At 31.9% G+C, this 27,781-nt stretch overlaps 1 protein-coding gene and 1 long non-coding RNA gene across 6 annotated transcripts in view; both read right to left on the bottom strand.

The window, feature by feature from the left end:
* Window positions 1-27,781, bottom strand: part of Cadm2 (cell adhesion molecule 2) — a 1,035,444-nt gene that overhangs the window by 757,090 nt on the left and 250,573 nt on the right. The window lies entirely within an intron of this gene.
* LOC141423224 (uncharacterized) overlaps window positions 26,425-27,781 on the bottom strand; it is a 78,326-nt gene continuing 76,969 nt past the window's right edge. For all 3 annotated transcript variants that reach the window (XR_012447912.1, XR_012447913.1, XR_012447911.1), the window contains one exon: window positions 26,425-26,959. This is a non-coding gene — a long non-coding RNA (uncharacterized lncRNA). The remainder of the gene's footprint in view (window positions 26,960-27,781) is intronic.

Below are 27,781 nucleotides of genomic sequence, written 5' to 3'. Positions count from 1 at the left end.
GAAGCAAGGCCAAGATAGATCAGTAGACTTGGAGGTATAAAACGCTAAAGTATGGTACTAGTAGATTTGTGGTATTAGCAATGGATTCAATCAGTCACTTACATCTGTGAGAATTTCAAGTGAGTTTTCACATCTAAATGTACATTAAATTTTAAATATGCTTTATAATTACATGTTCTTTACTTTGATGAGATGTTTTCATTACATATGATCAAATAAAAATCTATTAAACTAGATAACAACTTAAAAAAGGAAGATTTTAACCATTAACAATACTCACTTTGTTAGGAATTATTCACTTCATAAGATTTTTAATATTTCAAATTTCCATTTTTGAAAGAAGGATTCACTCTGTATTCAATTTGGTTTAATAAATGTGAATAAATACTACAGACATGCCGCATTAGATGAATTCTATTGAAAATTGCTTGAATTTAATTGTATTTTCAATGAAATAAAATTATGTGTATTCATGTGAGTGAACATAGAACATCAAGTTATTCTAAAATACACACAGAATTTGCACATGACTTCCCCTGCTACTGCTGTTCCTCCTCTCCCCTTTCTCCTTATCTAGTAATCAATCCATTCTCGGGTATCAGGATAGTTTTCTTTTCCCCAGGGAAGCTTTCCCTGTATTGCAGACTGAGTAACTGTCTATCTAACTGCTCATAAAGCTCAATGTATTCAGAGTGTTTAATTACTGCTTAACATCAGTATATTATACTTTGCAGGAGCTTTGCTATTAACATTTCAATAAATGAAATCCATAAGTGAGTGAATGAGCTGATCTGTTATAGGGCCAGGCATAGTGGTGCAGCTATTCAGGAGATAGAGATTGAGAGGAACACAGTCTGAGGCCAACTGGGTGAAAAATACTAGTGAGGACCCATCTCAATCAACAATATGGGTATGGTGGTGCAATCTGTAATCCTAATTACACAGGGAGGACAGATACTAGAATCAAAGTCCAGGACAACCCCAGGCAAACAAACAAACAAAAATGTGTGCTCCTATCTGAAAAATAACTCATGCAAAAATGGGATGAAAGCATGGTTCAAGGGGTAGAATGTGTGCCTAGCCAGTGCAAGGCCCTGAAGACAAACACCAGTACCACTAAAAAGAAAGAAAGGAAGGAAGGAAGGAAGGAAGGAGAAAGACAAAAGAAAGAAAAAGAAGGAGGAGATGTAAAAGGAAGGAAGGCAGGCAGGCAAAGAACAAAGAAATGCAACACTAATAAGAATGATGTCATTTAAAATGTGACAGAAAAACATTTTACCTATTCCTAGGAAAATATTTTAAACCACTGATTCTAGATCCCTAAAAAATTGAAGTTGGTCATTGCCATGACTAATAAACTCTATTTGCAATTAGTAGTTGTTCCTCAGTATCCATGGAGTGTTAGATACAGGACCCTTACACACAATAAATCCATGGGCATTCATATCTCTTACACACATATTTAAGCCACACATCTTCGTGCATACTTAAGTTATCTCTGTGTTCATTTGAGTATCTTATGCAGTGTAAATTCTATATAACTCTTTGTTAGAGTTTTTTGTTATATTAAAATATTTGGCAGTAATGTCAAGACAAAAAATCTGTACAGATGTAATATTTTGAATATTTTCAATCTGTGACCAGTTGAATCTGCAGATGGAAACTCCTTAGGTATAGAGGGCTGACTATATTTGCCTAGGTGCCATGTGTGTTCCTCTGGTTTTGCCATGCATCTTATTAGTCATATAATTTTTAAAGGTATTCTATACTTGACACTTCTCTTAGCACTAAGAGATAGTAAAAATTCCTGCTTTCATGGAATTTATGTTCTAGTTGGTTGAGAAGGGAATGAAATAGAATAAGTAAAAGAAATAAACAACATATGTTGAATGATGGAAGACAAGAGGACCAAAACAAACATGGTGATTTTAATTGTTTTGGTCAAGGATGCCTTCTCTGTGATGATATCCTGAAGGATGTGAGAAAAATAAAACAGAGAAAGCAGAGGAGGCCTTTTCATAGTAGAGGAAAAAAAAAAACCAACAAGACTGTGCCTTAAATTTTTAAAACAATCAAGGAGCTAGGAGAAAAAGAAGGGTTCTTAATTCCACCTGTGACCAGACAGCCTCACATTTCAGATGCTACTAAAAGAAATTCCCATACTAGAGCTGGGACCAGGGATCAAGTGGAACAGTGCCTACCAAAAGCTGCAGGTCCTAAGTTCAAACCCCAGTCCCTCCACCCCCCAAAAAACCTCCCACATTGCTCATGGGCATTGTACTGAGAGATGAAAAGATGAATTAAAAATCCTACTATGTGGAGAAACTTGACATTGCTTAAAGTGACCTTATTGATAATCATCCATAGTATAAAGGAATATGTTTGTGATTTATTCAAAACAATTTTGAAAAGATTACAGCTTATTTTTTCCTTTAAATGTGTGATCCTTAATTGGACTTTGTCTAGGTTATAATGTTAAATCGTCATACCCATTACTTGATGAGGAAACTTTTTTTAATAAATTGCTAATATTTTCAGCAAAATTAATAGTGCTGTTACTGACTACAAATGAAAAGCTACTAGTTAGAGTTTTCAATGAATATTTTCATGTTTAAGTTGAATAGCAATGTCAAGTCATTGATCCAGTATTGTTTTTCCCCTCTACTTCTCCTTCAAACATAATCTAGCAGGCCTATAATATTAAAGCAATAAGATTGTTGATTCCCCAAAGGAATGCCACAAAAATAGATCACTAAACGCAATTCAATGTGAAATGCCAAGCATCTGTTTCTATATTTCTACCTTAATAAAATGACATCCAGGTATTTTTAAGGCAAAAGCAGAGCCAGTAAAAATCTTACAGTCTTGACTACTCAGACAGAGACTTTCTGAAAAGCATTCTTTTTTTTTTTTATTGTTGTGCTGGGTGGGGGTACATTGCGGCGTTTACAAAAGTCCTTGCGATACATCAAATATATCATACTTGAATTCACTCCCCTGCACCATTGCCCTTTATCCCGACTCCTCCCATTCCTGGAATAGTTTAAGCAGCTATCATTTTCCCATTTCTATACATGTGCACACAGCTTCTTCACCATATTCACACTCCCACACCCTTCCCAACTCTTCCCCTCTCACTGGTACCGACCCCCTCCCTCCCCAGGTAGGACCTGTTCTAACCTCCTGTTTTCTGATTTTGTAAAAGAAAAAAATGATAGTTTTCTTAGTTTAAGATAACTACACAGGGAATTTCCTTGTGACATTTCTATGTATATGTATATTGTAATCCAAATTGGTCCATCTCCTCTAATTTTCTTCTTTTTATCTTAGTTCACTTCTTACAGAGGTTTCAACAGATATTAAAATTCTATATTCATTCTTGTATAGAGAGTACATCATTTTCTCCTTAACTGTAGCTAATGTGGATGAATTACTTAGTAAAACATTGAAAAACTGAGAATCATCTAGTATGCCTAGTGTTGTTTTTAACTGGTAGTATGCTATAATTAGCAACATGAAACCTGATTATCAAAAACAAAGTTATTTACCTGACAGATTTTCCCTATAGTCTGAATCCTTAATACCTTCACTATGAATCATATATTTGATTGGAAATGGTATATAATATTTTGAATTGAATAGCATAACATGCCTTCACTTCTTTGTATCACATTTTAAGTCATTTAGTTTTATTTACAATTTAAACAATCCAGGTGAGAGGTGTATATCTAAGTTTGAAGAGCTCAATTTTCAGATTGAAAAAATGCGGTGAGAAGTAGCAAGTATGGTTATTTATGGCATACTTATCCACAAACTCCATTCCTTATGTTAGAAGACTATCTCACCACCTACAGACAGGTAGCATAGGACTGTGGAGGAATCGACACATTTATGCATTCAGAAAGTCAGCTTACTATTTTCCATTATGAGACTATTTTCTTTCAAACCTTAGGGCATAGAAAACAAGTTACTGTTTGAAAAGTTGACAATTTTGGCTCTATTAAGGTAGAAACAGCTACTTTCGAACATGTGAATGAATAATAAAGTCTCCTCAGACTTAATACCTGAGGGCAAAGAAAAGAGGTTGGCAAAACATATATTTATTATATGATACAAAGAAAGTAGTTTGGCAAAACTGAAAGCTATGAATAGAAATTATTCTTCTCATTTAGTTTCAAAGAGCTCCATATAATACATTATAATCTAGAATCTTCTTTTCACTCATTATGATTTAAATTGCTTTTAAATAATGAAATCCATTATTTTATAAAATTAGTATGTCCTAATGAAAATTAATAATAAAGTGATTCTTTAGGGAAAAATCCATAAATATTGCTTTTAAGGAAAATTATTTCTTCATAGTATCTTTACAAATAAAGAGGCCTAATAACTCAGATAAGTAAAAATGATAGTCATTTTAATGTAATATTTTGAAATAATGCTACAAATATGAAGTTGTAAAATTATAATCATAATGCACTAATTTAAAATCAACATGAATTCTGAGCTTGTTTGCTACAACCTCTGTAGACATGTTTTTTAAATAGGAATCATTGGAGCAATATCTACCAGTGAATACTGACCATGTTTTGAGTGTTGTAAGGGCATTACATACGCTACTTTATCAACTTCATACTGGTGAAGAAACTCGAGACTCAGAGACTTTGAATAGCAAGCCAGAAAAATCTTTACCATTTGTTGGGATTCATTCTGTTCTAGTGGGATGCTGAAAATAAGTGGGATTGGCTTCAAGGGCCAATTGTGGAAATTTCAGGATTTTGGACAATTCATAGTGAAACACATGTATTATTAGTACTAATTCACATTAAATATAAATTTTAAAGTGTATTTAATGCCGGTAACATTTAAAGTACTAGCTTCCTAATTATTCTTTCTGTAGTATTATCTATTCTTTTGAGGTTTGTGATTATTATAGTCATATGGAGGAAATACTACGTGCTAGTGTGCTATTTTGTATGTGTGTTGAACTCAAGAGGTGACAGCATCATAGTGATTGAAATCAGCTATGTTGGTGGTATTTAAAGCCATAGAAATCAGCAAATAGGAATCAGTTCTGGATGATTACATGAATGCAAGTCTTAGGAAAGTAATGGAGAAGATCTAATAATAGAGATTAAATTTACAAGTGCCTGAATCTACAACATTGTGAATAACACAAAACATTGGGGACATGTTTGTTTGTTTTTTTTGAGACAGGGTGTAAATGTATAGCTCAGGTTGCCATTGAACTTGATTCTACTACCTCAACCTCTGATGTGTTGGGATTACAAGTATGCACCATAAAACCCAAACAAAATATGTTCTTACTGTATTCAAAAAACATCATTCAATTCAGGATGATTCAGGGAAAATAATATTTAAGTCCTGCACTGCTACATATTAGCTATGGGATTTCAAATAAACTCTCTAAATCTTATTTTTCTCAAGTTGAAAATAAAAATTATGGTCATGAGTTAAATAGTAGTGAGTTAAATAGTGGGAAGAACAAATAAAATGTCATGTATGAAACGATGGCATAATATCATGGATTAGTTTTCATTATTGATTTGGGCTTAACATATTCAAGTGTATGTGATGTATTTTCATATACATAGAACATGGCATAAATAACTAGGGAATGAATAAATAACAATAATCTTTAAAAATAGTAGACCATAACTGCATGACATTTAAAAATGTTTTTACATATATACATATTTTATCCTCACTGTGAAAATGTCTGTGTAGAGTTTTATTTTTTCAGGGAAATAACAGGTAGCACAATTCAGAATTGGAGCAATAAAGTCATAGGCAAAATTTCACATTGGAAAATTTCCTGGACATCAGGATGCTTAATTCTGAGTTCAACTATTTGCAAATCATACTTCTAGAGAAGTTGTTTAATTTTCTGTATTTCAATTTTCATACTACATATAGAAAATTATATTGTCCAATTCATAGATTTTTATGAAGATAAATATAGAACCTTTATAGAAAACACTTTGCATACTCTGGAAATGTTTAAATGAATTATTATATTGGCTTCATTATGGGATTTTCTAAAAGTATGATAAATTCAGCCTCATTGAGTAAATGCACTTTAATATAAAGAATTTAATATAAGAAATTTACCTCAATTTTCTTTGATCTGTGTATTCGTTTCAGTATATTTAATCAATTATTTGATGTATGTCTAAAAAGACCCATCAAAAACCTAGATTGTTAGATGCCAGTATTGAGACTTATGATTATGTTAATCATAAAATAAAAAATTGTGTCATATACCATAAAAAATTATAATTTTGAAAATGTATTAAAGCATGCAGTATGTCATTTTAATCAAGAGAAAAGTGGCATAGTATGAATCTTTGCAGTTTGATTTCACTGAAATCCAGTACGGTTTAATACTGTGGTTCTAAAGGCAAATACAAGCTTAGGTTTTATATAACTATGGACATTCTAGATACCACACTTCTAAGAAGTCACTGAATTACATGGTGAAGATGAAAATAGAGACAACGTAAACACCTGAGAGCTCTGTAATATTTTATAAGGTTTTGGAGAAATATTGGAGGTAATGACTTTTGTCCTCAAAATCTTGAATGTGGCCATGCAATGTAAAGACAAATGAGTATACTGCTAATGTGTAGAAATGCCAATGTCACAACTTTATAATAAAAGAGTTATGTATTAGCGTTTTTATGTTTTGTTTAGAAATATCTGAATTGCCCAAAAATTACTGTATGGTCCTATGTCATGTACATAGTTTAATGTCAACATTGAGCACTCTTTCTCTGAAATGGGAATGTAACTACCATCTACAAATTATTACAAGAATTTACAGCTAAAAGCAAGTGAAATACTGGACTTAAAATATAAACTTCCACCAAACATCTTATAGAAAATAAAACTATACTATTCACTGAGGCCACAGTGAATAGTATTGGGGATAATAGAGAAAGAAAAAGACACAATTTTCTTCCTTGGAAATGGAAAACATCAAAACTACTTTTTCCAGAATTTAAACTGGATTTCCAGAGCCATCATCAACTTGTTTTATTTCTGAGGACCTATTGCAAACTCCATTGGTTAGATATCTCAGACCTCTTGGATACAATTTAGAACCTGGGATCCCCAATCATGGAGACATCAGTTTTATCAAAGATTTTATTCCTAATAATTGTTGAAAAGTATTTTTTTGTGAATAGTTTATTTTCTAAATAATTTAGAATTAAAAATACAAGAAGAATTGGTAAATGGAAAATAGTGCCCTAGAAATTGACATAATTTTGAGATATTTCTTACTAAGTGTAGACCACAGAAATATGTTGCAAATGCTGATGATATAGATCAAAGGTGAGATGAATTAAACTCATTAGTTTAGCTTATGTGTTGGGTGCATTTATATATAACGCAATAACACATGAAATTCCTGACAAACACAGAGAAAGCCATTGGCACTTCAGAAATTTATTGTGTGAAAACTTGTCTATTTCCCTTTATTAGAAAAAAAGTCCTAAAAACTGAGAACTGCCTCAACATGCCCTCCAACTTTTGTGTTCATCCAGGCCTAGAAATTTTATAGAAATTTTCAAAAGACAAAGATGGTATCAAAAACAAACAAACATAAAAAGAGATTTTTTTGCAGGATTCTTTTTCCATGAATATCAATTGTTAATATACTAATAAATTGTGTCTAAATGCCTTTACTTATTATATATATATATATATGTATGTATATACACATCAGCCTAAATTGATTAATATGGTATAATCACATATACTTATGCAAAATTAATTGAAGTTGTTCTTATTATTTTTACACATTCATTGTGATGATCATATTGTGATTACATGGATTGTTGTGTTCCACTGAGCAGAGGAATGTTATCCATTTCAGAAAGAAAATATTTAAAATTTGTTTTTGCTAAAAGGACTTTTGAAGAAGCAAACTAACCAAGAAAGGAGTTTCCACTTCTCTGTTCTAAATGGTATTCAAGTGGCTTTAAGAGTTCACTCATCTTCAAAAGATGACTAACCTTTTAGATTTTGTCTGTACGAGGAAACCCTGGAACAATGATTTTGGAATGAGCCAAGTTCTCAAAACACAATTACATGTTATTATTTTTCCCATCTTATGTTAGACCCATAATCAGATTGGAAATCTATAGTCAGCTATAATGGAACACTGAGACAATTTTCCATATCATTCAAGCCAAAGAAGCACTTTGATTTGAAATTCTGTATCCAAGTGATTGGGGCCAGAGTGCTCCTTTAGTTTGAATGATTTTGATAATTGATAATTGATTCAGTTCTCCACTTCATCTTTCTAGTATAAATTGCCCAAAACAAATATCTAAGCTACCATACTCATTCAATGCAGTGAAAATACATACATTTTTGTGGCATATAAAGTTTGTAAATGTTGAAAAGGAAGTAAAACTTAAAACTACTGCAGGTGTCATTTACATATTTTCAATACCTCCATTACAGAAAATAAATTACACTATGCAGGCTCATACATGTTCCCTAGATTACATTTTAGTGTAACTATTTATCATTAAACAATTTTTGAGTATTAAACAATTTTTAAAAATTTGATTCTCACAAATGATTAGGAAAGAAACAAAAAATCTTTTAAATTAGACATGATTTTAAACAATAAACTCATTTAGTGTCCTCAGTTACCTGAGTAAAACATTCATATGTTACAGAACCAGAATACATGAAGAAATGTCTGCCTACATCATTGTCAAGCTTCATGTTCATGACTCAACTGTGGTTTTGTTTCCATGTGTTATTGTTTCTATGTACTAAACAGTAAGAGAAGTCAAGTATATTTTCCAAAGTGGATCACTGTACTTGCTCAGTCTCCCTTTTCAAAGTCTAGGTTCTGATCTATGCCACAAACACCAAGACCAGCAATGCTGATGAATGACTAGAAATGGTTTCTTTGTATCAGTCCTCACTAAGAAGAAAGTTTATTTCCTTCTACATCTTCACTGTATCACTTTGACAGGGGTGGACAGTTCCATACTTCAGTGCGTTCACTTTGGGACAGTATTATACTTACCTCTCTGTTTCTAGTACGAAAGAAAAATGAAAAATGAGAAAGTCTGGTGAAGATATATAAATACCATCTTTGATTCCTATTTTAATTGTTGTCCCAACATATCTGGGACAAAATCGTTTTTAAAAAATGATAGAGTTAAAATTCATAGCCGCTAAAGCTGAAATTCTAATGTTACTTAGAATAAAGTAAGTTTTACTTGCTAGAGAAAAAAACCAAACAAAAGCATTATCTATAGTACTGTTTGTTGATCCTCAGGAATATGGTACGTTTATTCACTTTACAAGGACTGGGTAGTATCTTGTCCTTTTCTTGTGGCTTTGTTCTGGTAACTGGCAGCTAAATAACTCATCCAACATACACATTCTGGGACTGTGTGAGGTGTTAGTTTTTTCCCCTTCTCTTGTGAGTATTGTCTATCTCCACAGAGCCAGAGAGCATGCTGGAAAAATGTTAAGGTGTGAACTGGCCTTTTTTTTGGCAGCCAGTAAGAGGGCTTTTGAGAAGAAAGCTTCCAAGGTAACTGGACAAGATGACAAAAAGAAACTTCTTAGAACAAAAAAAAAAAAAAAAGGAGTAAGCCATGGAAATTGGTTGGGAATTAATTATCAAAAATGCCTATTTATGCCAGAATTTTTCTTAATGTTGAATAGACTTTTTGACATTTTTCTAATGTGCATATAACATATTCTATACAAAGTTCTAGACCCTAATTTCCTGGATAATCTGTCTTACATATGAGCTTGAACAGTTAGCTTGGCTGTACTGCCACAATATTGGGCAGTGACTTTCAGGAATTGGAACCCATGTTATAAAGAAAGTGGATCCTTTCCTTCTCCTTCCTGTTCCATGTAAATCTCCATATAAATTTCTGATAACTACATCTGTGAAATAAAGATCTTTCCAATGGGAAGGAATTATTCATATTTGAAAGAAAAAGAGCATTATATTTATATAACACCAATCTCTGCAAATTTTAATGTGAAATATTTCACTTATTGTATGCTTATCAAGTATCAATTGTGTGTTATTTCATTTTATGTTGATTGTATCACTACAAAGCTATTATAAACCTTAAAAACAAAATAAAACTCTTGGGAAGATTTTAAAAAGTCACAAAAATAAGCACATGTGATTTAAATCACCTAAACTCACATCTTCTAGGTGCTTCAGGTGAAGGAAATCTGGTCAAGGGTACTACATCAGCAGTCTGTCAGTGATCATAGTGATCTAAATACTTCTGGACTAAACAATGGCACAAAGGCTCAAAGCCTTCATTTTTTTTCTGACCATGAAGATAACCTAGTCAAATCTTCAAATACTAAGGATTTCAAATAATTTTCAAATACTTAGTATAATATACTTAACTACATTCAAAACTGAAAGACTAGGCAAAACAGAGATAGAGAAACCCTAAGAAGAGATAAACTAGTGTGTGTTTTTTGTTTTGTTTTGTTTTTTGCCAATTCTTTCCTTTTTAGTTAGATTACAGGTTCAGTTGTATACTTGTGCTGACTAAATTAGCAACATAAATTCATGTGGTTTTCTAAGTAGAGTGGAATATACTGCATAGGAACAGGTTTTAAAGTATGTAAAAGAGTAAATTGAGCTTATGGAAAGGAGTTCTCAGACATCCCTCGTGTCAGTAAAGTAATTGTTATTACAAGTCTTTATACATACTTGTCAAGAGTTAAAAACATTGCTTAACACTGCAACATAATAGCTTGCAAACAGGATTCTGAACAGTTCCTGAATACTCAGTGGCTTTGCCATTGACTGGTAGTGTGAACTCAGACAAATTACTTAACCTCCCTTTTTTCAGCTTTCTTATTTGTAAAATGGGTCTAAGTAATTGAACCTAACACTGACAGATGGTAGGAGAACAAAATGATTTAATTTCTGTAAAATGGTCAGAACAAGGTCTGACATAGGTAAACCTCCTATGAATGTTGGTTAAATAAAATGCATTTTCAGAAGATGAATTTTTATACATGCTGACACAAGTGTATCCTTTTTATTTTTCCAAGAAGCTAAGTGGCAGAGGAAAATCAAAGTAAAACCACACAAAAATAAACTGAAATGTTTTACACTGTGGCAAAATACCTTTTATATCAGTTCAATATCAGAAAAGCAATAAAATAACCAAAATAGTTACTAAGCAGAAGACGAGTGCTAAATATGTAGTTAAGCTTTTAATATATTTGTAATGAGGCTTTATAATCTAGCAACTTGGGTGTTAATCAAAATTAGACCTTATGAGCATTGAAAGGCTTTGTAAATAATGAGATTTCTGAAAGAATGAAGATAACAATAATTGAGTAATCTGTGGAGTTCAACAATTTGCCTTTCTGGAAGCAGAAATATTTTATAGCACTTTGGAGAAAGTCAATAACCAAAAATTCACTTTCTATTTGTTTAGCTTAGGCCTTTGCCCTCAGAGTTGCAGCTCTTTTTGAATAGGAGCTCTTAGTTTCCACAGGTGCATTTCCTCTGGCAGATTTATATGCCTCATCAAAGCTTTATATAGCTCATAAATGCAGACTTTCAATCCTACAGGTAGTGCTGATCTGGAAGTTTTATTTCATCTTTCAGGCAGATGAAAATGGCACATTTTTGTGGGGAGATTCTTGTATGAATGGCAGAGCAATGGTATAAAAATGGAAGAGACTGATCCTGATTGAAAAAAGGGTTGGCAGAGGAACTGTGAAGTAAAATCCACAGGGAGATAGGGAACTGCTAACTGGGAGCTGCAGGAGAGGACAGATTCACTAAGTGAACTCAGAGGAGTGAGCGCTGCTGTGTGAGAAGGCAGAGCTAGGAAATGGAACCACAGATCAAATGGAAAGGGAAACAAGTTAAAACACACATTGTGCCCTTAGATTTCCTTATGATAATGCGTATTGATTCTCAGCAACATCTAGGTCCTTTATCATATCGGATATGAAAAGCTAGTATGATTCAGAAAAATAATTTACAAGTTGGCAGGTGGATACTTTCAAAATACTTATTATATTAAAGGAAAATTTTTCTAGAAAGATAGATACAATAATTCACATTAGTAAATGTATGTGTTGAAAAAGAAACATCATGTGTAATATTTCTCTGTGTAGGAAAGTAAGTTTAGAAGTAGTGAAAAAATTCAAAGAAGAAACTAGATAAGGACTTATTTTTAGAGCAAAACATAAATCTTGTTATGAGTGCTGGCAGTAGAGTTGGGGCAATAGTTTGAGATATATTTTCAATGTGAAATCACACAGTGCTTAATGCGCATCAAAAAATTTCAAGAATTTTACATATTTTCATTTACTCAATTTGTATAAGATTCTTACTTCTGTGAGAATTATTTTACAGAAAGATGTTGGTATTTGGTTTAAGACAAATCATCTAGCTGTGAAGTGTTGGAACGAAAATTTTAGGAGTTTTCTAAATGGTTTTGTTAGTCATAAAGAAGTGGGTGAGAGTTCCTATAAGGCTGAAATCCAGCTCATGTCTTCTAACCAGGCCATGCTGCCCCACAACCTAAATGAATGAAGCTTCTCCTGATTGCTTCAAAATTATCAACTGAGAAAATTACAACCTGCCATGTATGTACCCAATGAGTTAAATTTCAATTTAGTATAGTGTACCTGAAGGATGAAGGAGGACCATGAGGGATTAAGATCATTCATAAGGTTCCATTTTAAGTGATCTGATATATGTTACTACTCACAAGAAATAATTAAAATTCTGTCTGTGGTTACTATATAAATTATATTATGCACATTAATTACATTCTTCGAAAATAAGCTTTAATATTATTTTCTCTTAAGTCTTCAAAACCCAGTAGAGTAAGAAAGGTGATTTCACCCTTCACAAACTTGTTTTAAGTCTGAGAGGCTGACGTGCAGGAATCATCAATTATTGCTTGTGGCTGTTGGGTGAGACTGACCAATGGGAAGCAATAGTGAGAAACAGGAAGGAAAAAGTAGAGGGATGTCAAGGCATGTATTTCATAGTTATCCACATCCTGTAATTAAAATTCAGATCTCAATTCCACTCAACTCCCTCTCTTTTTATATTCCCAACATTTTTCCTCCTCTTGTTCTTTCAAGCATAGGAATGCTATAGCTGCTAACATTCTACTCCACTTTTATTCTGATCTCACCACATACTTAAGAACAAAACCTTAAGATATTATAAAATACATATTTTGTTATTACATATTACATATTTTGTTGTTACTTTCTGAAACATATTCTCTAAGATCTTTGGAATCTTGGAACTGATAAGAATATGTTTCATGCTAAGAGAAGACAGGTGGTTGAAGGCTCTTAGTTAACTTCAGAATAGGGGCTAGTCACCAGGAAAACAAGGCCAGGATTACAGGATTGGCACATTTCACCCTATCCTCCAAGGATAAGAGGAGAGGGACCAAAGATTAAGCAGATTATCAGTGACCACTGATTTTATAAATCATGCCTATGTAATGAATTCTTTAGAAAAATGAAAAGGGCAAAATTCTGAGAGCTTCTGAATAATGAATATGTGGTGTCACCTAGAGGGAAACACACCCAGCCAGGTTGTGGAAGCTCTTCACACCCTTTCCCACATGGTCTTGCAAATCAACTGAGCATGAGGAGAGGGCCATAGGAAACTCAACTTGCAGCAGGTCAATCAGAAATACAGATCACAACTGGGACTTGGAATTGGTATACGAAGGGGACAGTATTGTGAGACTGCACCTGCCATCTGTGGGATCTTACAGTAAGTTGAGGTAAAGTGTATCAAAATTGAATTACAGGAAACCCAGTTATTGTCCACTGGACAATATAATACTAGAAGCATGTGCTGTGTGATGTGTGAACATAGAAAAATACTTTATTATATCCTTGGCAAGACTTTTAATGTTTTCTTTAAATTATATAATTTGATTACTCTTATTACCTTTTTCTAGACAGAACTCTGTGCAATTTCTTGATTCTCATTTCATATCTGAGGAAATTAGGGGTTAATATACATAGCAAGTTCGTTTCAGTTGCTAACATATTGAGACTAAGCAATAAAAAGAAGGAAACATCAAACTTACAGCACATGAAAAAAGTTTTCCACAGGAGTCTTTAAAATTCTAGAAGGTCAGTGATTCAACAAAGATGAGGACATAATAGCTAAGAGTCTTCAGTGGAAAAGTAGCGAAAAGTAAAAATAAAAGAAATTTGATAGAACTACTAATAGATTCTTGCTGCTGGCTTAAGGAATAGTGAACAGTGAGCTTGGAAAGGCACTAGATTATATAAGGGAAAAGTGAGAATGGCTACCAAGTAACTAAACTATAGATTTTCACCAGGAGTGTAAGTCTGAGTGAATAGAAATTTAACTTGATTTTCCCAGGCCTGATCATAATCACACAATAACACTGATTTTAGAGAGAGTTCTAGGCATACACATATTTGCATACATTTCCTCTGCAATCATGCATCTATTGTGTATGTATTGATAGGGACTATGGTAGTTAGGTATCTCTGTGCTAGGTGGAAACTAAATATTCTCCTAGTAACATATAAAGACAAAATGGTTGAATGTTACTGAGCAAAATTCTAAGTTCAGACAGACATTCTTTACAGCATATGTGTTTTGTTTTACTTTTTGTTTGTTTGTACAGTAAAGATTTACTATAATCTTTAAACAAAATCAAGCATTTTTCATGTTTTAGAAAAAAGTAACAAAACTCATTTTCTTAACATGTGGTCCTATATGAAATCTCATAAAATTTGCAAAATGTGTTCCTAAGCTTGATCATATTTTTACATAATAATTTGGTCATTAAATTAAGTGATATGTTTTTGCCTCTGTTAGAAGTTTGATTTTAGAACTTTACCACAGCCAACAAAAAGGACTAGTAACAGAGAAGATAATGCTGACAGCATGAATTTTTTTATAAAAAAGATAAAATTAGCTTCAGTAAAATACAAAAATAAGAATAGGTTCTGGAATCAGAGTATTGAAGGCAGAATACTGTTACATTATCAGACTGTTCCCAGTTTAAGGGTGGTAACAACACCACCTACTAACATGGTAGATGAGGATTGAGTGAAATGATACACATAAAGTACTAAGAGTAAGATCTGATACATAGTGTGTAGCACTCAGATGTAATATATTACGATTAAAGACAGTACATTAGGTACTAGACAGCACATTTAATGACATTAATTTTGAAATCTCTACTTTCAATCAAAAGATCCTGCCAGTAAACACTAGAACGTGTGACTTATTCAGTTTACAAAAAATTTCACACCCAGACAGTTCTTTACTGTTGAAAATTATTCAGAGATATCATATGATCATTTTGGATTTTGAGTATTTTACCTCAAATTTCAGAAATTTGCACTCAGAAATTGTACTTTTTCCAGAGTTTATCTCAAAGTAATTGATGCTATTTGTTGACATAAGCAATACCAATTGGTTTATTACATTCATGTTATTATCAGGTAAATTATTAACTGTATCTGCCTTTGGTGAATCAGAAGGGGAGAAAAACAAAAAAACACACCAAACAAAAAAACAACAAAAAACTTTGAAATGTGGTAATCTAGGATCAGATCGATTCTTGTCAACTTTCTCATTATGGATTGGTTTTGATTGCCCTCTTCCACAAATGTTAGACTAGGTGATGGCAATACTGACTTTGTGGAAAAGGGTACTTAGAGTACTAACATGACAAATTCCTGGTGTGCTCATACTTTACTAACCATTATGAGAAAATTCTATTAATTTGCAATAGAATGGAAGGCCTTTCATATGCTTCTAGTGATAGTTAGAGAATGCTTATTCCTTCCACAATTTTAGATTTTTTAGTCTTTCTGTGTAGAATTATGAGCATTATTTTAAAATATCTATAAAATTTCTGTGACATTAATAAAATTGACTTTCTCTGGTTTTGGTAGATAGAGATGACAGTAGAGATAACTTTATTCTAAAATGTAAATTATAGTATTTTGCTATTGGTTCTGTTTTCATGTCCATAATGAACAGTGATGGGAAGAAAGTCAATGGGAGTTGAAATGATATGACATCTAAAATAACCTGAGTTTCACATGCGGGATTAACTGACTGTTTCAACTAATTTTGCTATGGTTAGGTTATATTACCACATGCTGTTTAGGAGATTAAACAAGTTCTCAATATTGCTACTACAGTGTGCAATGTATGTTTGAAACTTATAAAGAGAAATAATGACCTATATCAAAAATAAAATAATTGGTGAATTCAAAATATTCAGAAAATGCAATTGTGTAGTACTCCTATAAGCATGTCAGGAGACAGAAGTGGCAGGAGAAGCTCAAATACATAGCTTGTCTGAACTGTATAGCAAAACCTTGTATGAAAGAGAAAGGAAACAAGCAAACTAAAACAAATGACTACTTCAGTGTTAGAACATTTTTTTAGCTTGTGCAATGTCCTGTTTTCAATCACCATCACAGAGAAAAAAGTTCAGCTGTAGTAAATTTATTTATTTTATTCTATTTCTTATGCTTGTCAATTGATCTTATAGAATTCATTTACAATTTAATTTGTCCTTTATATATAGGTTTTTTTCTCTCTTTTTTTATTGTTGTGCTAGGTAGGGGTACATAATTGCATTTACAAAAGTTCTTAATATATATCAAATATATTGTATGTGAATTTGTGTCCTCCACCATCTTCCTTCATCCTCCCTCCTCCCATTTCTGGGATAGTTTCAGCACTTATCATTTTTCCATTTACATGCATATGTACACAGTAATTGCACCATATTCACCCTCCTCTTTTAAGTTAGCACTAATTACATTAGTAAGTAATCTACATGAGAATTAGAGATAGTAACACTGAATATACTAATAAAGAATCTCTACTTAATCCATTAATAATTTCAATTATGTCTTGGTACACTTCTTCAGGGACTTTCAAATGGGATTAGAAAAAAATAATAAATTTAGATTATATTTATTTTAAAAATTAGGATCAGGCCATAATGCATTTTATTCTACATTAAAACAGACAAACAACAAATTATTCTAGTTTCAACTGACTCATATTTTTTTCCAGTGAAGAAAAAGAAGATATTCTGGCAATGTGAAAGAATATTGATTTAATACAACATTGAGTAAATAAGCATGGATGATATAAATATTTATTCAACCATGGCATAGCTCATTATAAAGCCATAGATGCCCCTTATGCATTTAAAGTTTACCATCTGTTTCCTCCAAGGGTTTGTGAGCACTCTTTAGCAGAAACTTTATGGAAAAAGAACAAGAAAAGCTAGGAATACTCTGAACAAGCTCACCTAATAAGATCCTTTATGTTATTATCAACCTACTTTATTTTAAATATTTTACACCATAGCTAACTAGCTTTAGCAAAGTTTGAAAAATTGCTGAAATTTCAGAATTGGTGGAAATATATTCAAGGAAATGGCTGTGTTTTAGATGATAGCTGTATATGAACACTTGGTTTAAAGAAATTAAACTATAAATAAAAATATTAAATTACAATCACATGCAGAAATCATTTTGTAACACCAGTTTGTTCTGCATTTCTGTATAGCAAATATTCAATTATATTAAGTAGTACCAAAGGTTCAATAGGCATAAAATTTTTTACCTTACATATGAAAGCTTTTTTCATGCATTTTACTAGTTAATTCCACAGTGTTTCTCATTCAGAAACCAAGTTATCTAATTTTCATTATTCATCCATCCAGATTAAATTTATGCTTCTCTATGATTGAGCACTCTCATGAGGACAAAATTGATCTGCTGAGTACACCAAAATGACATCCGATGATTTCATTTAGCCCAATGGACCATGTCCTTATTAAACATTTTAGTTGCCACCAAATTATAGTCTATGGTAATCACAGAATGTGTATTGCTTCTAGTCTACCATTGACTCATTTCTAATGTAAATTTTTTTGTTAACCTCTCATCCTTATTTAAAGACAGTGAGTACACCAGCCTGTGGCCTATTTTAGTGACATGCTCACAGGAGGCACATAATAAAGATTTATGTAATGAATCTATATTTCTTTTTTCAAATACTTTATAAATTCCAAGTATTCGTTGCTTTTAAGAACAAGTATAGTTGGATGTGGTTCAAATTTCTGTAATCCCAACGCTCAGGTGCTTGAGACCAGCCTGGACTATATAGTGAAAGCCTGTCTCTGCCAAAAACAAAACAAAAGAAAAAAATAAACAACAAATAAGATAATAGAACCCAAGTTGATTCATCTCTAACACATTTGTACATGGAAACAATGCTAGGAATTTCTCTGTATAGTTATCCTTAACTCAACTAGCAAAACCTTTTTGTCTTTCTTATTAATACTTATGTCTTCTCTTCAACAAAATTAGACATAAGGGCAGAACAGGTTCTGCCTGGAATTGAGGGGCAATGAGGGGGAGAGGAAGGAAGTGGGGGGCAGAGGGGAGAAATGACCCAAACAGTGTATGCACATGTGAATGAATAAAAACAAAAGGCAATGTTCTAAAGTGAAAAAAAAAGATAATACTCTACTATTTCTGATTATCCTATATAGATTATAGCCCAATTCCTCTTCTTGCAGTTAAAACTGTTAAAATTACACATAAATTATTTTCAGTAAAATTAGAAAAAATATATTTCATGTATTTTCTTCATACTTAAAGCAATTAAATTCTTCAAGCATGAAGTTTAGAATAAACATTTTGTTTGTTTTAAACAAGTATCTCAGAAAAACTAACAACTTTCATACTTGTTCTATTGTAGGCTTTTTTTGTGGGTGAATTACAATGAGGTTAATAAATGTTATCATTCGCTGGTAAATGGATGGAATTGGAGAACATCATTCTGAGTGAGGTTAGCCTGGCCCAAAAGACCAAAAATCATATGTTCTCCCTCATATGTGGACATTAGATCAAGGGCAAACACAACAAGGGGATTGGACATTGAGCACATGATAAAAGCGAGAGCACACAAGGGAGGGGTGAGGATAGGTAAGACACCTAAAAAATTAGCTAGCATTTGTTGCCCTTAACCCAGAGAAACTAAAGCAGATACCTTAAAAGCAACTGAGGCCAATAGGAAAAGGGGAACAGGTACTAGAGAACAGGTTAGATCAAAAAGAATTAACCTAGAAGGTAACACAGGCGCACAGAAATTAATGTGTGTCAACTCCCTGTATAGCTATCCTTATCTCAACCAGCAAAAACCCTTGTTCCTTCCTATCATTGCTTATACTCTCTCTACAACAAAGTTAGAAATAAGGGCAAAACACTTTCTGCTGGGTATTGGGGGGGGAGAGGGAGGGGGCAGAGTGGGTGGTGTGGGGGCAAGGGGGAGAAATAACCCAAGCCTTGTATGCACATATGAATAATAAAAAAAAATGAGGTTAATAAAACTTGGTGTGCTTATATCTTTTCACTGTGCACTTTTCAAAGTAAGATTTAAGTTAATCATAATTTCAGACATGACACATATTCTGTAGTATTTATTCTGATGTGTAACACTAAATCCAATTATGGTATCCTCATTTTTAATTGTTACACATTAGTCATTTAAACAATAAAAAGTCAGATCTGATTAAAAATCAATGTGTCATGAAGGGATTAATGTATAACAAATTGATTTGGAACATACCCATACAGTTACAAAATATAATGCAAATAAAAACCCAAAGAGATATGGTGGCAATAAGTTATCTCTCTCACACAAAAACAAACAAAAATATGAATATTAAACAAATCTAAGAACTCTAAATGTAGAAGTAACTTTATAAGAAGTTATTTTGTTTTGAGTTTGTAAACCTCAGAGAGAATTAAACCATTGTATTTCCTTAAAAAAACTGTTCTGACCAAACTGTTCTGTCAATTCAATCACTATAATTTTGCTTTTGAAGAGGATTTACTAAAAATCTGGTTAACTTCTTACATACTCTGATTTATAAGCATTAAAAACTCCTGTAATTGGATAAATTCATTTTCAACTCTCTGGAAATCCTTTCATATAAAATAACAAGTGCAAAATAACCTTTAATTTTAATTTAAATTCCACTTTAAATTATTGATTTTATTCAACATATCTCTATACCAATGGCAATATATATGAAGAATTTTACAGTGACTGTTTAAAATACATGAATTCATACACACACTCACACACACACACCCCACCATGATGACTAAATCTCTTTATATTCTTTAAGCAAATGTAGAGGGACAACATAGATATTAACATGGGATAAAGCTGATAAGTTTAGTTTGTTAGTCATCTCTTACAGGCTGGGTAACTCTGGCTTTTAATTACTCCAAGATTACTTATTAATGTCTCTCTTATGTGACTCTTTGATGTCTAAATATGTTGCAGTGAAGGCAGATAGCACACTGCTTGCCATATGGGAATAACTTACACTATAGCTAATATTTATAAGTAGCAATCTTTATATGCCATCGAACTTGAGGAAGAAATATGAAAGTACAAGAAGTGACTGAAAGAGCAGAGAGTCATTCCCTAGAGTGTTAATAATATGACCACTTTCCAGGGAGAATGCCATAGAAGTACACATATGTGGGAGATGGAAAGGAAAGCCTGCTTTGGCTGCTGCTCTGTTTTCCCCCAGTGTTTTAGTTTTATTGCATGTTCTTGACTTCACAAAGCATTGATTCATATTTATGAAAAGCACACTGGGATCTTTTTTCCTTTGATGGTTCACATGGCAACTTCATTTTTGTTGCCTGGATTTCCCTGATCATGTAGAGGATTGTCTGGTTTTCCTGTTAAGACTCCTGATTGGAAACAATAATGTGGAAACTGCTATTATATGACTTGAGAGTATACAGCATTCCAGGTACCATTTCTGTCTTTTGTAAAATAGATAAAATAATAGCAATTTTAACCTATGGAATTTCATTGTGGGGGAAAAAAATCAAACATTATTTTCCACCAGCTTCCAAATTCTAACTCTGGCTACACTTTGTAAAGAATGATAAAAACTTAATAATATTTCTTCTATAGTTTCCCAGATTATAAGAAATTAATGCTTTGTAGCAGGGTGGTAGTCAAGACAGGAGTGAAAAACCTATTCAACAAATAAACATAATGGACTCAATGACCTCAGAAACCTGACATCCCACAGATCTATAGAGGGAGTCTTCATGGATAGCACCTTGCAGTGGAAAGGAATTGAATTGTATCTACAGACTTATATTTAGGATATTGCTCTAAATCACCTTAGAAAGTGAGAAATAATGACTAATGAGAAATAATAGTTTTAAATTGTTATAAACAACCAAAGGTGTTGTTGCAGAAGTTGTTTTCACATTACACTTCTGTTTTACAAACCCAATGAAAAAAGCTGAAACAAAACCGAACTACAATATTATCTAAAATTATTTAAGCTAAAGCTGTCAAAGACAAATAAATAGAAAAGTGTGTGTTTGGTATAAATAAGTTGAGCCAGAAGAAGTTCAATTGATCATGTTTTCAAAACCATCTTACTGTGTAAAGTTTTTGGCTGAGGTTATACCTTGCTTTGTTGAAAAGGACCCAAGAGAGACATTGTCCTTCAGTCAAGTACACAGCTTTGTCTCTTGTAAGATTTTTGTCACACTACTTGTTATAATAAACTACAGAATGAAAAAGTGGTCAGCATCATTAACCATGTGTCAAACTGTCATAAATGAAATTAATTTTATACATATTTAAAGTAAAATTTACATTTAGAATAGAAAATCTTTTCTTAGAATCATAAAAGACTTGGATTATCACTCACCAGTGTAGAAAATTCTCTGAAATTTAGCTTATAATCTTTGAAAATATTCAATGATTAAAATCATTTCTTCTACGCAATGTTGGTGGACTATCTCCACCACAGGTTTCAGATTTAAATGATCAATTTCATATTGATTTTATATAAATTCCTGCTTACTAAACTTATAAATAACAATAAGATGTAGAAGCTTGGATTTGACCTAGTGTCATAAATTATCTGAATTTTGTTCTAAAAATAACTACCCTAGGAAGATATGATCATAAAAAATCCATAAAGAGGGCACTGGCCCAAATCCCATATTTTTCCATCTAATAGAACTGGGAATGTTGTTTTTTCTTCCCTTATTATGGAAAGAACTCTACCAGTTATATATTCACCTTGGTTGCGGGGAAATTAGTTATGGCTGAATACTCTGATTTCCCCACTCCATCTGGACAACTTAATGAGCAGGCTCCTTCTCTCAGACCCAAATGAGATAATGCATGCAAAATCACTTTGAAGAGTATAAAGTACTTCACAAGTGCAAAGTATTATTACTTTCTGATAAGTAATTAGTGCTTTTAGTAATAAAGAAGTACCACTTGACAATACTAATGTAAGAATGATAGTTCTTTGGAATGACCTAATAATCAGTTAGGCACATACCTAAGTGATAAGTAGTGTAACTAAAGTCACTTTATCTTATTTTCCTAATGAGAATTCAAGAAATTTTTATAAGATCAAGATACATGAGACTGAAAGGATACATAGTGTCTTATCATTCATTAAACAAAACTTTCAGAAATATATCAGAGCTATTTAAAACAAAATATAAATGATATTGAATACAGTAGAAGTCGTGCTTTATAAAAAAGGAAATAGAAGAAAATTTTGCTGATTAATCCAATTTAATTTCTTTTTAAAACTCTCTGTCTCTAATTACATATTCATTTAGAATTTGGAGTATGTTGCAAGGCTATTCTTTCCGAATGGATACATTTCCTTTGATGTGAGTGCCTTAGTCCTAATGTGGTTTTAATCTGACTTATATTATTGATTCTTAAAACAACAATAAGTTATTTAAAATTAAAATATATTTGTAGCAAAAATTATGACTATTTTGAACAAAATGGTATCGATGATATGCCATATTTTTACAACTTTGGAAGAGTTATGATTAGTCAATTCCATAAATAGAATAGAAAGAATGAATTAACAATATGATTATTGGAATAAATTAGAGTATAAATTAATAAATATATTTTAGGAAGGAACAGCATAGGTTTGAATTGTCAGACATGTGACCTTAAATGATAGCATTTAGACTCTGATTTTAAAAAAATCAATGTATCTATAATAACAAGATAATATTAAAATGCAAACATTTTATTAAGGAAAGAATTATTAAAATGTTCAGAGGTTTGAAATCCAATGTAAAAGAATCATTAATTAACTTCAAATTTTTCAAACTTAGATGAGTTGAACTGTGGGATTGGTGGTGTGGCTCAAGTGGTAAAAGCACCTGCCTAGTAAGTGTGAAGCCCTGAGTTCAATCTCCAGTACCATCAAAAACAAAACAAAGCAAACAAAGGTTAGCCTAGATGAGTTAGACTAATTTCTTAAAAATTCAGACAAAATTATAATCATAACACATTTTCAACAGATTTGGTGTAAAAAAGAAAAGACATTTTGAACTGTTAAATAATGAATTTCAAGAGATATTTCTTTAAATAAGTCAGAGTAATATTTCCAGAATAAACAGGCAACATCACTAATTCCCTTCATCCCTTGAAAAAACATAAGTTTTTCCTTACATTATAAAATAAAAAGAAGCAAAATTTGCACAAAAACAAACTACATTAAACCTAAAATGAAAATGGTGTTGACTTTATTTTGCATAAAGTACCTTTTAGTCAGATACTTTTAGAGTGTATTTAGAAGAGATATTTTCATTCACATGTTTATATTACTTCATAAGAAAACTTAAGAAAAATATGTATATGTTCTTCTTATTCCCAAGTTAAAATTGAGTCTCTACATCCTTAATCATGAAAGACATACAGACACGGTTGATATACAGATGCTGTAGTAATATTAGCTGAACTGCCTTTCATGAAACACTCGAAAGAAAGACTGAAAGGGAGACTGAATTGTGATTATTTATAAAGAAATCTCTTGTTTATTAGCTATGGATAAAAAAGAATTCTACTAGCTTCTCCTTCACAGAATAAAATTCTCCAGAAATATAAAATTTCTATGAATTAAGCAATATCCCCAGAAGAGTCCTGGACATTACATGGTTTAGTTCTTATTGAAATAAATATATATACATAAAAAGAAATTTTATAATAATTTACTTCTACCAAAGAATAAATACATTTCCTAATTTTAGTTATTTTATCTAGGGATATGATTAGCCTAAGTTAATTTACCAACTATGTTTTCATACCAACTGATCACTTAAATTATGACTTTTCCTAATCTTAATTAATATACAATATTAAATTGATATTACCATAAAAACCTGTCTCATAAGCCAAGTACATGTGATTTATAGCTCTGAATTATTGAATTACATAAATTCTCTTAACTTTTTTTATTATTCATTTATTCACATGTGCATACATTGTTAGGGTCATTTCTCCTCCTGCCCCCACCCCCACCCTCTCCACCCTCCTCCCTCCCTTCCAAGCAGATCTGTTCTGCACTTTTCTTCAGTTCCATTGAAGAGTAGAAATAGGCAATAGCAAGAAAGACATAGTGTTGTTTCTAGTTGAGATAAGGACAAGGGGAGAACATGTACGGGAGGTACAGGGTTAGATAGAAAACCCAAAACATGAAAGCGTTTCATGTCCCCACTCCAGAGGAATTAATATAGAAACCTTAAAGTGAAAGAGGTCAACATGAGAAGGGGATCAGGAACCAGTGTAAAGATCAGTTAGACATGAATCAACCTGAGTTGTAACACATTTGTACATGAAAGCAATGCTAGGAATCTCTCCGTATAGCTATCCTTATCTCAAATTCTCTTAATTATAACACTTTACCTTCAAGTTTTCTTTTAAAAATTTTGCTTATTGTGAAATGCTTTTAAGCCAGATTGTACTTTGAAGTCAGTGTCTTACCATGTATTTCCTCTATAGTGAGTGTCCTGTCATCATATCTGCTAACCCACTTTTCAATGCTCTTTTGTATTTCAAGTGCTGAACTTTTGTTTGTGTTGTACAGAGGTCACACTTCAGATTTATGGTGGTTTATTAAATTTTAATGCTGATTTTTTGGTCAATCTCAAGAGTAGGTAAAATATATTACATTTATAAATAAACACATGGTTGCCCAGGATCTCATTCTCAAATAATAAAGAGGAATCAATTTCAACACTTAGTTTACTTTTGAAGGAACTCAAAATTTATGCAACTTCATCATGAATAAACTCTCTGAAAACATTGAGATAGTGACATATTACAAAATACTACATGTATATATTACTCAAATAAAATCTGTCTTGTCTTTAAAATATGTCCTCATAATTGAGGAAATAAATAGGATTTTGAACAGATTAACCTTAGAGGAAATCACCTGATGACTTTGTCCATTGCTATAGTAAACATAGAGAAGGGTTTCCTATTCGAGCCCACCCCCAAACCATTCATTTTGTCATGTTAATCATATCTAAAAAAGGAACCATTAACCTAGTCTGATGAGATTTAATATGTTATTGATGTTCACCTAATTAAATATTTTATGAGCAATAACCATTAGGCCCAAAGTTAAGATATGATAGCACTAATAGGCATTTTGTGAAAGTAATATCCATGACCTTTGTAATTAGTATTCACTAACTAAAATAGATACATAATCCTATTACAACTAAATCAATTAAAGAACAGTATTTTCCATGTTAAAAACAATTTTTCAGCTAAGAACATGTGGTGTTATAAATGTAAACATAGATATAAATACCTAACTCCCACCAATCCACTTCTCTATATAACATTATTTTCAAATAAAATAGCATGAAGTTATTAATATTTTACCTAAGATATTAATCATGTTACAAATAAATGTGATAATAAACCAGTATCATTGTATCACTTTTGTGTGATCTAACATCATTAATACTTTATGAATAATCAATGAGAGGAAACCAAAGAAATGACAAGAAAAACTTTCTTATGAAATGACATCATGGGATTGTCAGAAAAATCATGCATGCATACTATTAAACATACATTCTCTAGAATATAGTCTTTAAATAATATGATTTATTGTTAAGATAATAATAAGCTTTTAAAGGAACTAATATTTTATTTTTGGTAAATTCCTAGCTTGTAAATTTCAATATGCACTGATAACTTTTATGAGTACAATTGATAATGTAGTAAGGAAGAATTTCCTGACATTTTTATTTCTTTTTAAGATTTCACTTTAAAAATAATTTTTGAAGCATTATTTAAAATACTTTTAAAAATCATATATGACTCAGAATTTTTTTAAAAGAATAACAAAAGAAAAATTTCCTTACTAATTCTACAACAGTTCTTTTAATAAAATTATAAAATAGAATTTTAAGAATAGAATTATTTAAATACTTAATAGAGCTAAGTGTCTTCATTTGATTTATATGTAATATCAAATTGGCTAAAAATGAGTTTCATCACATTTCCAAGATTAAAAATCTAAATTCTAAAGTTTCTACTTAGATCAATAATCTTAATTCTAGTTTATTGTTAGTAATTTTATAGGCTCTATAGTGTCAATAAAATAGCTAAAATCACATCTCCGTTTATGTTTTCCTAGAAACCTGCCATCTGAAAAAACATCCACTGACAGTTCCATCAAATGAAATCCTTGATGTTCAAGTATGAAGTACTCTAATTTGCTTATGCACTTCGTTCTGAATGGGACAAGTACAAAACATAAACACAAGAATATTCCTTCCTCAATACTCGTGTCTAACATTGAATTCAAATATTTTATCATGATGCACAGTAATACAGTGCTACAGCTGAGTAATTTATATGTGTGCAAGAATCAACCTCGTGCTTTATCCAGACTTTTCTTTACTTACCCACAAGATGCTGAAAAAAAGCACATAATACTTTATATCCATGAATTCTGGTTTTTAACCTTCAGTTACTCACCTATAAGAAAGAAAAGAGAGAAAAGAAAGATTATGTTTCTATTAAATGTGCTTAATTTTCATGTTATACACAGGGAGAATCATGACATTAAATGCCCGTTTGTACTGCTTTGTCATTTAATATGCACATTTATACCACAATTGGGCAAATTAAATTGTATATGAGGATCTCTTATTGCTAAGATTGTAGGAAGGTCTTCATTTTCTATGTCAACTTACTTGAAAAAATTCTGTCTTGCAGTAAATAATCAATTTAACTACATAAATAATATTAATATTCTAAGTTCATTATGCTAGATAATATTTTGTTAAATTACTTCATTAAGAAAAAAGTCCTAGTCAGACATTTGTCTACTGTCATCTAAGCTGTTGATGTGGCCAGTTGGCTTTTCCCTTTGGGCCCTTCCCTACATCCAACGAACTCAGAGGAAAGACAGGTTATCCCAAGGGAAACTAAAACTGGAGCTCTCTAACCCCTGGGAGCTGAACAGGCAGAAGTTACTATCCTTCAGAGGTCTGAGACACAGTTTTCTTTCCAGAATATTTTATATACGATTTTCTTCTTGCCATAAGCAAGTATTAGAATGATGAGAATGATTTGAGTGAAAAACCAAAATCTTGACATAAGAAGTGAAAACTAATGCACATAAATTAATCTATTCCTATAAAATTGCAATTGCAAGGGGTTTAGTATGGACATACTGAGTATGCAGCACTTGCCTATCTTATGCAAGATCTGGGTTGATCTCCAGCTGGACAAAAAAATAAAACAAGGATTCAATTTCCCTATAAGATGCATAATTAGTAAACTAATATATTTTAA

This window comes from Castor canadensis, chromosome 5 (assembly GCF_047511655.1).
Source record: "Castor canadensis chromosome 5, mCasCan1.hap1v2, whole genome shotgun sequence".
Taxonomy (NCBI): domain Eukaryota; kingdom Metazoa; phylum Chordata; class Mammalia; order Rodentia; family Castoridae; genus Castor; species Castor canadensis.
Note: the sequence above shows the minus strand (reverse complement) of the source record. Positions and strands in the feature narration are given on the sequence as shown.